Genomic DNA, 11,129 nt, shown 5'->3' with positions numbered 1-11,129 from the left:
GTGGAGAGGGGAGAGGGGAGAGGGGAGAGGGGAGAGGGGAGAGGGGAGAGGGCCAGTGGAAATCTGAATAAGGAAGACAGAAGTGAAAGAGGGGATAGTGAGACGAGGTGATTTGGACGTGAAGATGAAGTGGGAGGGGACAGGGAAGAGGGGAAGGGAAAGGGGAAGTGTGCGTAAGAGGGAGAAAGTGAAAAAGAGGAGAGTGTGAGGGAAAGGCAGTGGATGGTGTCGGAAAGGGAGACAGAGAGAAGGTGAGACTGTGTAGGAAGGGGGCAGAGTGTGGGGAAAGGGAGGATTGTAGGATAAGGGAGAGAGTGGGAAGCCAGAGAGGCTAAGAGGGAGAGGGGAAGAACGTGTGGGAAGGGGGATGTTTGTGAAAGTTGGGGGTGAGATGTTTTCAAAGCAGGGAAGAGTGTGTGTTTGTGTTTTTTTTAAAGATACGGCCATGGTAACAGGCTCTTGCAGACAAATAAGCAAATAAGCACGTGATGCTCAATTACACCCACGGGACATTTAACCTGCTGTCTGATGCGTCTTTGGGCTGGGGAAGGAAACCGGGGCACCCGGAGGAAACGCACGCAGTCACGAGAAGGACACACAAACTCCTCATAGACAGCGGTTTGAACTGAACCCATGTGCTGGTGATGGGGGGGAACAGGAAAGAACGTGTGGGGAGAGGTGAAACTGTGTGGGAAAATGGAAACGTATGTTGGAAGTGGAGAGAGCCTGCTGGAGGTGGGAAAGTGGAGGAGGGGAGGGCAAAGACGAGGGAGGGAGATCCGGAGGGAGAAGGGACATAACAGCGGAGCAGGAAGGGAGAATAGGGAGGAGGGGCTGAAGGAAATGGGAGAAGGGAGAAGGGAAGTCACGGGGAGAGAGATGAGAATGGGGTGGAAGAGGGATGGGGAGGGGATATGTAGAGTCGGGTATAGGAGAGGGAGCGGGCGTTGAGAGGTGGGCAGAGGGAGGGGGAAGGGAATGGGAGAGTGGGCACGGCCGGAGGGGAAAGGAGGAAGATGGGGCAGAGGAAGGGGGAAAGGGAAGAGGGTGTGGGAGGGAGGTGAAGATGCTGTAAAAGGGAGGTGTATGTGGAGAGAGTGGGCGAGAGAGCGGGGAGAAGTGGGAGAAAGGCAGAGAGAGGGAAGGGCATCACCATCACCGTTATACAGACCCCAGGAATCAGACCCTTCCATCTCCTCTGCCTCCTGAAGCGCACATCCCCATCGTCCACCCACCGCCTCCCGGAAACCCCTGCCCTACCACATTATCCCTCACTCTGTGGCAGCTGGGCTGGCAGAACTCCTGGCATTCAGCGCCTGAGACCAGGGTTCGATCCCCACACTCCCCCACCTCAAGGTGCAGACAGCCCGTGAGGCTTGCAACTTCCATTCTCCACAGGGTAGAGCGAGGGGATGTGGCGGAGATGGAGAAGGGATTGGGGGCAGGGGGTGGCAGGCCATAAGTGAAGGGGCTGCAGTGAGGGAGGAATAGACAGTGAGGGGTGAGGGAAGGATGGAGTGTAAGAAGGGGAAGGAGGAGGGATGTAAGGGAAGGGGGAACCTGTGAAGGGATGCAGGAGGGGAAAATGGGAGGGAAGGTTACGCGGGGGATTGGTGAGGGTTGGAGGCAAAAGTGCTGGGAGGAGGGGGAGAAGGGTGGCTAGAGGTGTCGGGGGGAAGGGAGGAGAGTGTGAGGGGAGAAAATGGTGTGAAGCAGTGGTAGATGAGTGCGCAGGGAGGGAGAAGGTGTGGGGTAAGGGGAAGGGTGATAGGAGATTAGATAGGGAGTGAGGGTGAGGAGGGAGGAGTGTACAAAGGGATGGGTAGGAGGAGGGAAGAAGGTATGAATGAATAGATGGAGGGCGTGAAAGGAGGAGGTGGAGGTAAACTGAGGGAGGGGCTGAAGTGAAAAAGAGTGTGTGAGCGTTTGGGATAGGAGGAAACTGCAAAGGAGGTGGGATTGTCTGAGGGGAGGGATGAGAGGGTGAGACGAGGAACGGGAGGAGAGGCTGATGGTTGAGGGGAGAGAGATCTGAGTGGAGAGCGAAGGGAGCAGGGGGTGAGGGGATGAGGGGAAAGGGAAGCAGACGGAGCAGATGGGCCGGAAGTAAAGGGGCTCGAGAAAGGGACGAATAGAAAGTAACAGGGGAGGGAAGGGAGGAGGGGTGTAGGGGAGCTAGGAGCGTGTGAATGGAGGGAGGAGGGGGAAATGGGAGGGAAGTTATGCAGGAATTGGTGAGGTTGGGTGGTGCGGTGAAGGTTGGTTACGGGGTGTGAGGGGAAGGGGGCAGGGAGTAAAGGGGGAGATTGAGGGGTTTGGAGAGGGAAGAAGGAGGAGTGTACGAGGTTGGGTAGGAGGAGGGAGTAAGGTGTGAAGGAGTGGAAGGAGGGAGTGAAAGAGTGGAGAGAGGAGGGGTGTGCAGAGAAGTGGGGGATGAGGGAAGAGAAGGGGACATAAATGGAGGGGGGTGGTTAAGAGGGGATGAGAAGTCTGCCTATCAGGTCGAGAGAGCACGGACACCTGATTGGATGAGGTCCAACCAATCATTAGGGAGGGAGGGACAATGGGGGGTATAAATACCACTGGACTATACATTGCCTGGCATCACCCCTGATGAAGACAACAGAGTTTGTCCTCGAAGCATTGGTTACAATCCACACCTGCAACCGGCTGGAAAGCTGAGAAAAGTGAATTGGTGGGGGGTAGGGGGGGGGGTGAGAGGAAGTGAGTATTCAACACTTTCGGAACAGCTTCTTCCCCTCAGCCATCAGATTATTGAACGGTCCGTGAACACGACCTCGCTACTCCCCTTTGGGTTACTCTGAAACACAGTGATTGTTATGCCCTGCTGTCCAAAATTAACAAATTTCACTAGTTGGGTGTTTTTATTTTTCATTGATTCTGTTAAAGTTATTATTTTCTACATTTAAAAACGCAAACACAAGGAAATCTGCAGATGCTGGATTTTCTCCACAACACATATAAAAATCGCTGGTGGAACGCAGCAGGCCAGGCAGCATCTCTAGGAAGAGGTACAGTCGACGTTTCCGGCCGAGACCCTTCGTCAGGACTAACTGAAGTAAGACTATCTCTTCTTTCAGTTAGTCCTGACGAGGGGTCTCTGCCTGAAACGTCGACTGTACCTCTTCCTAGAGATGCTGCCTGGCCTGCTGCGTTCACCAGCGATTTTTATGCGTGTTGTTATTTTATACATTTGTTGAGTCTGACCACAGAGTTGGTATATGGTGAGATATCTGTATTTTGATGATAAAATGTGCTTCGAACTTTGACTGATGTCAGTGATAAAAGCTTTTAAGGTCTAATGTCAGGGACCAGCATTCATGTGATGCAACATTTGGTAATACTGTGGGCCGAAAGCCCTGTTCCTGTACCGTTTCAAAGTGATTTTCAGTGTGTTGTTTTACCATAACGGGGGTTCAGTCATTATCAGCAAAGCTTCGTCCCTTTCAAACCGGCTCCCAGCACTTCCGATGGGAGCTGCTTCCACGTTCTCAACAGTTTCTCCACAGGTTGCTGTACACTATTTCACCTTTAAACTATGACCCCTCGTGTGTGAGGGAGAATGTGGGGTGGAGAGCGAAGGCGGGATGGAAGAGGGGAAGGTGCGGGAGGATAGAGACAGCTGTGAGAAGGAGACAGTGGGGAGAGAGAAAGAGAGGGGATAGTTTATACTTACTGTCATTCAAAAGAAGTAACTGTTTGAACTTACTAACCATACCGTGTACATTCTCAACCAGATTATTGACATAGATGACAAGTAGCGTAACCCTGGGAACATCATTAGGCAGGGCCTCGAGTCCAATAAACAGCCTCCCACCATCACTCTCTGCTTCTTGCTATCAGGCCAACTGGAAATCACATCACTGGCACTCTCCTGTTACCGTGTCTGACCTGCTGACCTCTGGGTATCCTCCCCGCTCACTCTCCTCCTCAACAAGCCTCTTTCCCCAGTCACCATCTGTGAGATCATAAAAAACAACTAAAATGATCCATTCGACAGCTCCTGTACCCACCACCACTGACCATGCTTCCCCAGTTAAAACTCTCTCTCCTCAGCACCTTCCCTATTCCCTTTCCCACTGTCAACTCCAGATATGCCACCAGATCAGAACCCACTGTCAGGACATTTATATCTCACAAGAGGCTGTAAGAGGACAAATCAAAGGGACAAGAAAACTTTTAATTGGGGAAAGGCAAATTATGAGGCTGTAAGGCTAGAACTTGCAGGTGCGAATTGGGATGATGCTTTTGCAGGGAAATGTACTATGGACATGTGGTCGATGTTTAAAGATCTCTTGCGGGATGTCAGGGATAAATTTGTCCCGGTGAGGAAGGTAAAGAATGGTAGGGTGAAGGAACGATGGGTGACAAATAAGGTGGAAAATCTAGTCAGGTGGAAGAAGGCAGCATACATAAGGTTTAGGAAGCAAGGATCAGATGGATCTATTGAGGAATACAGGGAAGCAAGAAAGGAGCTTAAGAAGGGGCTGAAAAGAGCAAGAAGGGGGAATGAGAAGGCCTTGGCGAGTAGGGTAAAGGAAAACCCCGAGGCATTCTTCAATTATGTGAAGAAAAAAAGGATGACAGGAGTGAAGGTAGGACCGATTAGAGATAAAGGTGGGAAGATGTGCCTGGAGGCTGTGCAAGTGAGCGAGGTCCTCAATGAATACTTCTCTTCGGTATTCACCAATGAGAGGGAACTTGATGATGATGAGGACGATATGAGTGAGGTTGATGTTCTGGAGCATGCTGATGTTAAGGGAGAGGAGGTGTCGGAGTTGGTAAAATACATTAGGACAAATAAGTCCCTGGGGCCTGACGGAATATTCCCCAGGCTGCTCCACGAGGCGAGAGAAGAGATTGCTGAGCCTCTGGCTAGGATCTTTATGTCCTCGTTGTCCACAGGAATGGTACCGGAGGATTGGAGGAAGGCGAATGTTGTTCCCTTGTTCAAAAAAGGTAGTAGGGATAGTCCGGGTAATTATAGACCAGTGAGCCTTACATCTGTGGTGGGAAAGCTGTTGGAAAAGATTCTTAGAGATAGGATCTATAGACATTTAGAGAATCATGGTCTGATCAGGGACAGTCAGCATGGCTTTGTGAAGGGCAGATCGTGTCTAACAAGCCTGATACAGTTCTTTGAGGAGATGACCAGGCATATAGATGAGGGTAGTGCAGTGGATGTGATCTGTATGGATTTTAGTAAGGCATTTGACAAGGTTCCACACGGTAGGCTTAGTCAGAAAGTTAGAAGGCATGGGATCCAGGGAAGTTTGGCCAGGTGGATTCAGAATTGGCTTGCCTGCAGAAGGCAGAGGGTCGTGGTGGAGGGAGTACATTCAGATCGGAGGATTGTGACTAGTGGTGTCCCACAAGGATCTGTTCTGGGCCCTCTACTTTTTGTGATTTTTATTAACGACCTGGATGTGGGGGTAGAAGGGTGGATTGGCAAGTTTGCAGATGACACAAAGGTTGGTGGTGTTGTAGATAGTGTAGAGGATTGTTAAAGATTGCAGAGAGACATTGATAGGATGCAGAAGTGTGCTGAGAAGTGGCAGATGGAGTTCAACCCGGAGAAGTGTGAGGTGGTACACTTTGGAAGGACAAACTTAAAAGGCAGAGTACAAAATAAATGACAGGATACTTGGTAGTGTGGAGGTGCAGAGGGATCACGGGGTACATGTCCACAGATCCCTGAAAGTTGCCTCACAGGTGGATAGGGTAGTTAAGAAAGCTTATGGGGTGTTAGCTTTCATAAGTCGAGGGATAGAGTTTAAGAGTCGCGATGAAATGATGCAGCTCTGTAAAACTCTGGTTAGGCCACACTTGGGGTACTGTGTCCAGTTTTGGTCACCTCATTATAGGAAGGATGTGGAAGCATTGGAAAGGGTACAGAGGAGATTTACCAGGATGCTGCCTGGTTTAGAAAGTATGCATTACGATCAGAGATTCAGGGAGCTAGGGCTTTACTCTTTGGAGAGGAGGATGAGAGGAGACATGATAGAGGTGTACAAGATAATAAGAGGAATAGATAGATTGGATAGCCAGCGCCTCTTCCCCGGGGCACCACTGCTCAATACAAGAGGACATGGCTTTAAGGTAAGGGGTAGGAAGTTCAAGGGGGATATTAGAGGAAGGTTTTTTGCTCAGAGAGTGGTTGGTGCGTGGAATGCACTGCCTGAGTCAGTGGTGGAGGCAGATACACTAGTGAAGTTTAAGTGTCGCCTCACCTGGAAGGATTGCTGTGGACCCTGAATGTTGGCGAAGGGGCAGGTGTAACACCTGACTTGCTTGCAGGGATTTTAGTGCCAGAGACAGGAGTCATTCGTCTCAAACCATTGAATAAGTGAGTGTGTTTCCCAGATCCATGTATGGCCCGAGCTAGTCCAAAACAGGCAGTGCAATGTGTTCAGGAGGCGGTTTTTAACGAATTCACTCTACGTTTCTGACCTGGGGATTAGCCACCTCTCCCATTCATCAACTCGGGAGGTTATTTTTAAATTTTATTTTACGGAGATACAGTGCAGAATAAGCCCTTCTGGCCCTCGGAGCTACAACACCCATGAATCCCTCAAATTAATCCGAAACTAATCCCGGGAAAATTTACAACGACCATCTAACCTGCCAACAGGTATGTCTTTGGACTGTGGGGTGAAACCAGAGCACCTGGAGGAAACCCACATGGTTACGGGGAGAATGTACACACTTCTTACAGATGGCTGGTCATAACTTGGAAGAGGCAAGTGTGCAAATAGACGGTGAGGTCTGGAGGTGATAGGCGCCAGTATAAAGACTGAATTATTCAGTTGAAATTAACCTGCACTACTCCGTCCCTTCCCAGTCCTGATTCACCCAACTCCGCATTAACAACCCGACAGAAACACCTTCCCCCTCACCCAGCTTCCTTCTCCTCCTGCACCTAGTCCACTCTACATCTATGATGTCCCTTTCCCCCTCAGTTCCCAACTGCCCTCCCTCCTTCCCTAACTTAGGCCTATTCTCCACCTTCAGTTCCCATCAGAGTTCCTCATCTGCAAACCACCCATCACCTCCATCCCTCTACATCTCTTTCCACCCCTCCCTCCTCCATCTGCCAGTCACACTATCCTCACCGGGACCTACATGAAGAAGTTTGGTATTATCAGAAACTCTGCTGTCAGTAAAACAAGACTTGTTCTGCAGAGAGCAATTCTGAGAATCCCTAATTAGGGCATGGTTTTTCAAATGCTCATACATCTTATCTGTACGAATTTTCTCCACTAACTTCCTTCGATGTAAACTCGCCAGTCTATTAGCTAACCCCTATTGACATCAATGGATCTATGGTTGAAAGGGTGAATAGGTGTAAGTTCCTTGGTGTACACATCACCGAGCATCTCATGTGGTCTGTACGTACCGTCTGTGTGGTGAAAAAGGCACAAAAGAGTCTCTTTCACCTCAGACGGTTGAAGAAATTTGGCATCAGCTCCCAAATTCCAAGAGCTTTGTACAGGGGCACAATTGAGAGCATCCTGACTGGCTTCAGCACTGCTTGCATATGAAGGATGTAAGTAAGGAATTCAGTTCAATTCTTTACACAATATTTCTTCTCATCTACTCATTGGGTAAATAATCAGGATCAGGTTTAATATCACTGGCATATGTCATGCAATTTGATGGTTTTGCAGTGGCAGTACAATGCAATACATAACAATAACTGTAATTGTGTGTGTGTATATATATATATATATATATATGTGTGTGTGTGTGTGTATATATATGTATATATATATATATATAATATGGACCCCAACCCTCTTCTTCTCGGTCGTCCCAGGAAACCTGGCCCGTTAGCCCCTCACTAGCAACCACCGAATCCCACGGCGATAAACCCACCTTTATTGGGCTTCGTACGTCTCGGGTGTGTACAACTTTGTTCCTGTCAAACCTGTCAGGTTAGGATGTCTTGCCCGACCAGTCCCCAGTTTGAGTGATTGACTGCACCACCACCCCCCCTAGCAAGAAATAACAAATTGTACACTGCAGGCAGTTTATAAAGAAGTACATTTAAGAATCTTAATTTAAGCGGTTATTAAATGAAAGAAAAAAAAATCAAAAATGGTCCATTACTCTCAAACAGTTAAATGTGCAGAAGTTAGAGCTCATCTGAAACTTCCCTGTCACTCACTTGCCGGACCCTCGGTCAGTGTGAAAGCTCACACCACTTTGCGATCGTTGCTCGCAATCCATCTCGAACAAATGCTTCTCCCACAGGAGTGTTGGTTCTTCCTTCTTGAAGCCGTTCATCTGCATAAAGCGCCCTGTGCGACAGGGACGGTATCCTAAGCCATACACATCCCCACCCCAGACCTCCTCCAGGTCCCGCCAACAACGACTCTCTACCAAGCATTCTCCAGAACCTTCTCCCAATTCCACTACACCGACTGGCTGACAGCACTTTGCTAATTTGCCTCTTATCTCAGCTCAAACCCAAACAAGCTGAGAGCCAAAGAGAGCGCTCTTACAGAACTGCTAAAATGAAATTGAGTGAACTTGGCCTTTTCTCTTTGGAGTGACGGAGGATGAGAGGTGACCTGATAGAGGTGTATAAGATGATGAAAGGCATTGATCGTGTGGATAGCCAGAGGCTTTTTTCCCGGGGCTGAAAAGGCTAACATGAGGGGACATAGTTTTAAGGTGCTTGGAAATAGGTACTGAGGGGATGTCAGGGGTAAGTTTTTCCACACGGAGAGTGGTGGGTGCGTGGGATGCACTGTTGGCAGCGGTGGTGGAGGCGGATACCACAGGGTCTTTTAAGAGCCTCTTAGATAGGTACTTGAAGATCAGAAAAACAGAGGGATGTACGCTAGGAAAATTCAAGGCAGTTTCTAGAGTAGGTTACATTGTGGGCGAATGTCCTGTCATGTGATGGAAATTTTTACGTTCTATGGAAATACCTACAGCATAGCAGTAAAAATCTGAACTATGGCTACCCCCACCAAAAATAGTCATGCCCTCGTGACTTTGAAACCTATCAACCCACCATTAATAACAATTTTCATCAATTCCGTGACGCCAGGACCGCCAATCCATTTGTGAATGGTAGTGACTCGGGGGATAGACACAACAGTCTGTTCCCCTGTTGCGTCATCGGGACGCCTATCTGGGGTTTCCTGAGTCTTTCAGACTTCCTTCTCGTTTCTTCGGCTGCCCCGGCTTCAACCACCCCTTGTGGCCCTGCCTGTCTACTGGACGGTGCCTCTCCCAGTCTACCACTCGTGTGTTCCAGTAGCCCAGGCTCTGCCGCCCCGCTGCATGACTGAATTTAACTTCTGTCAGTTAACAGTAATGCGGCCAAACACCCTCACCCTCCGCTGGTGCTAACCAGTGAGACTTCTCTCAGAAAGGGGTGTCCTCGGTCGCTTCAATAGTCTGGCAGGTACTCCCGGAGTAACCAACATCGGCCTCACCAGTAGAAAGCACATCTTCATCTCCCAACACCTTCTCACTTAAGCTTCCTTCCCATCCTTCAGACATTCCGGCAAATTTGGGGGTTCCTGTCACTCTAGCTATCCCCACCTCCCCCCCACCCTGGGGTGTATGAAGTGTCAGGGAGGGGTAGCACCTCTAGTGGGGAACATGTCGCATCCTTTTCAGGGCAGTTTGTCCACCTTTTGTCCCCACCTGGCACTCAGCTCTCACCTGTGGCTCCCCGTAGCTGTTTGCATGCGACAGCAGCCACACCCCGGGCAACAGCTTCGACAAGCCGACGAAACCGAGTGAGGGTAGCCGACAGGTCACAAACCCTCGGTGAGATAGGGAGTTGTCTATCCCAGCATGTGAAGACAGACTCCGGCGGATTGAGCGGACGAGACCAATGGAAAGTCCAACGGTCAGGAAGGCGGTCTCTGCAAGCGTCGTGGAACGTGTAGACCAGGACAAGACACAGAAGACGTCCTGGTCATCCACTGCGCCTAGTCCCATCTCCAGCCGTCTAGACTCTGTCTTGCCACTGGATCCAGATGGGAATTGGGAAGAGAGAGTGAGGCTGACGCTGCGCAACTCTCCCTCCCTTCAATCTAAATCACGCGCTAGTCTCGACACCATCATAATGGTGTTGAGGTCCTCATCGACGTTGACGATGGATAAACACATCTACTCCCCCAGGAGGTAGCAGGATAGGTTTAGTCTGGGTGCAACCCACATTTCCCCCTTTCTCCTCATCATCCTGCTTAGGAGGAACTTGCAGCTCCTCAGAAGCTGCTCTGAACACAGGGTGAATGAACGAGATTTTCAGAGAGTTCTCTCCATTTCTCTCCTCGCATGCTCCCAGGAGCCTTCTCACAACGGCAGTGTTTGTTCCCACAAGAATGGACCATCCTTCTCAACCGGATCCGGGCAGACCAAAACTAATGTGTCATTAGTCTTAGTTACTCCAACGTCTGCTTCCATAAACTCCAACTTCAATGCCAGGTAACCATCGTATTGATACCCATCAGTACTAACCCCCAGAATCTCCAGGGCACTGAGTGTTGTCAATGGTAAGAGCGTCAGATACCGGTTGCAAAAGGATCTATAAACTAAAGTAACTTGAGAACCTGTGTCGAGCGTGGCTGTCACATAAACACCTTCAGTCCATGTACATACATCAGAACTGGGTCCCACTAAATCTTCAGGAATAGTGTTTGGTACTTCTCCATTTCCCTTGGCACACTGATAGGACCATATCCTCTCCAAAACGTCAGCCCGTTCCTTAACTGGGTCCCTCCATAGTTTTACCTCGTTTTGACTGTTTGATTGCTGGCTGACTTACTTTCCGAAGATTTTCCTATCCTTCACACTCTCACTTGAAGTGTCCATCTTCTTCACAGTGGTAACGGAAACTGCCGGTCACTTCTCTGGTTGAGGGATCCTGTTCAGAAGCAGGCCTCTGCTTGTTACATCCCATCGGCTCACCGTTGGTGTCCTGGTTGGTGACGGCACCCGGAGATTTCAACCGCAACATGTCCGCTGTAAAATCTTTCACGACATCCTGTAAGACTCCTGCTGGGCACTGGAGGTCGTTTCAGCAACAGCGGCTACTACTGAGGCCTGCAGCCTGCTGACGGAGGCCTCCCACTCCTCCATCA

Source organism: Mobula birostris, chromosome 13 (assembly GCF_030028105.1).
Source record: "Mobula birostris isolate sMobBir1 chromosome 13, sMobBir1.hap1, whole genome shotgun sequence".
NCBI lineage: Eukaryota > Metazoa > Chordata > Chondrichthyes > Myliobatiformes > Myliobatidae > Mobula > Mobula birostris.
The sequence above is the reverse complement of the archived record's forward strand: the minus strand, read 5'-3'. Positions refer to the sequence as shown.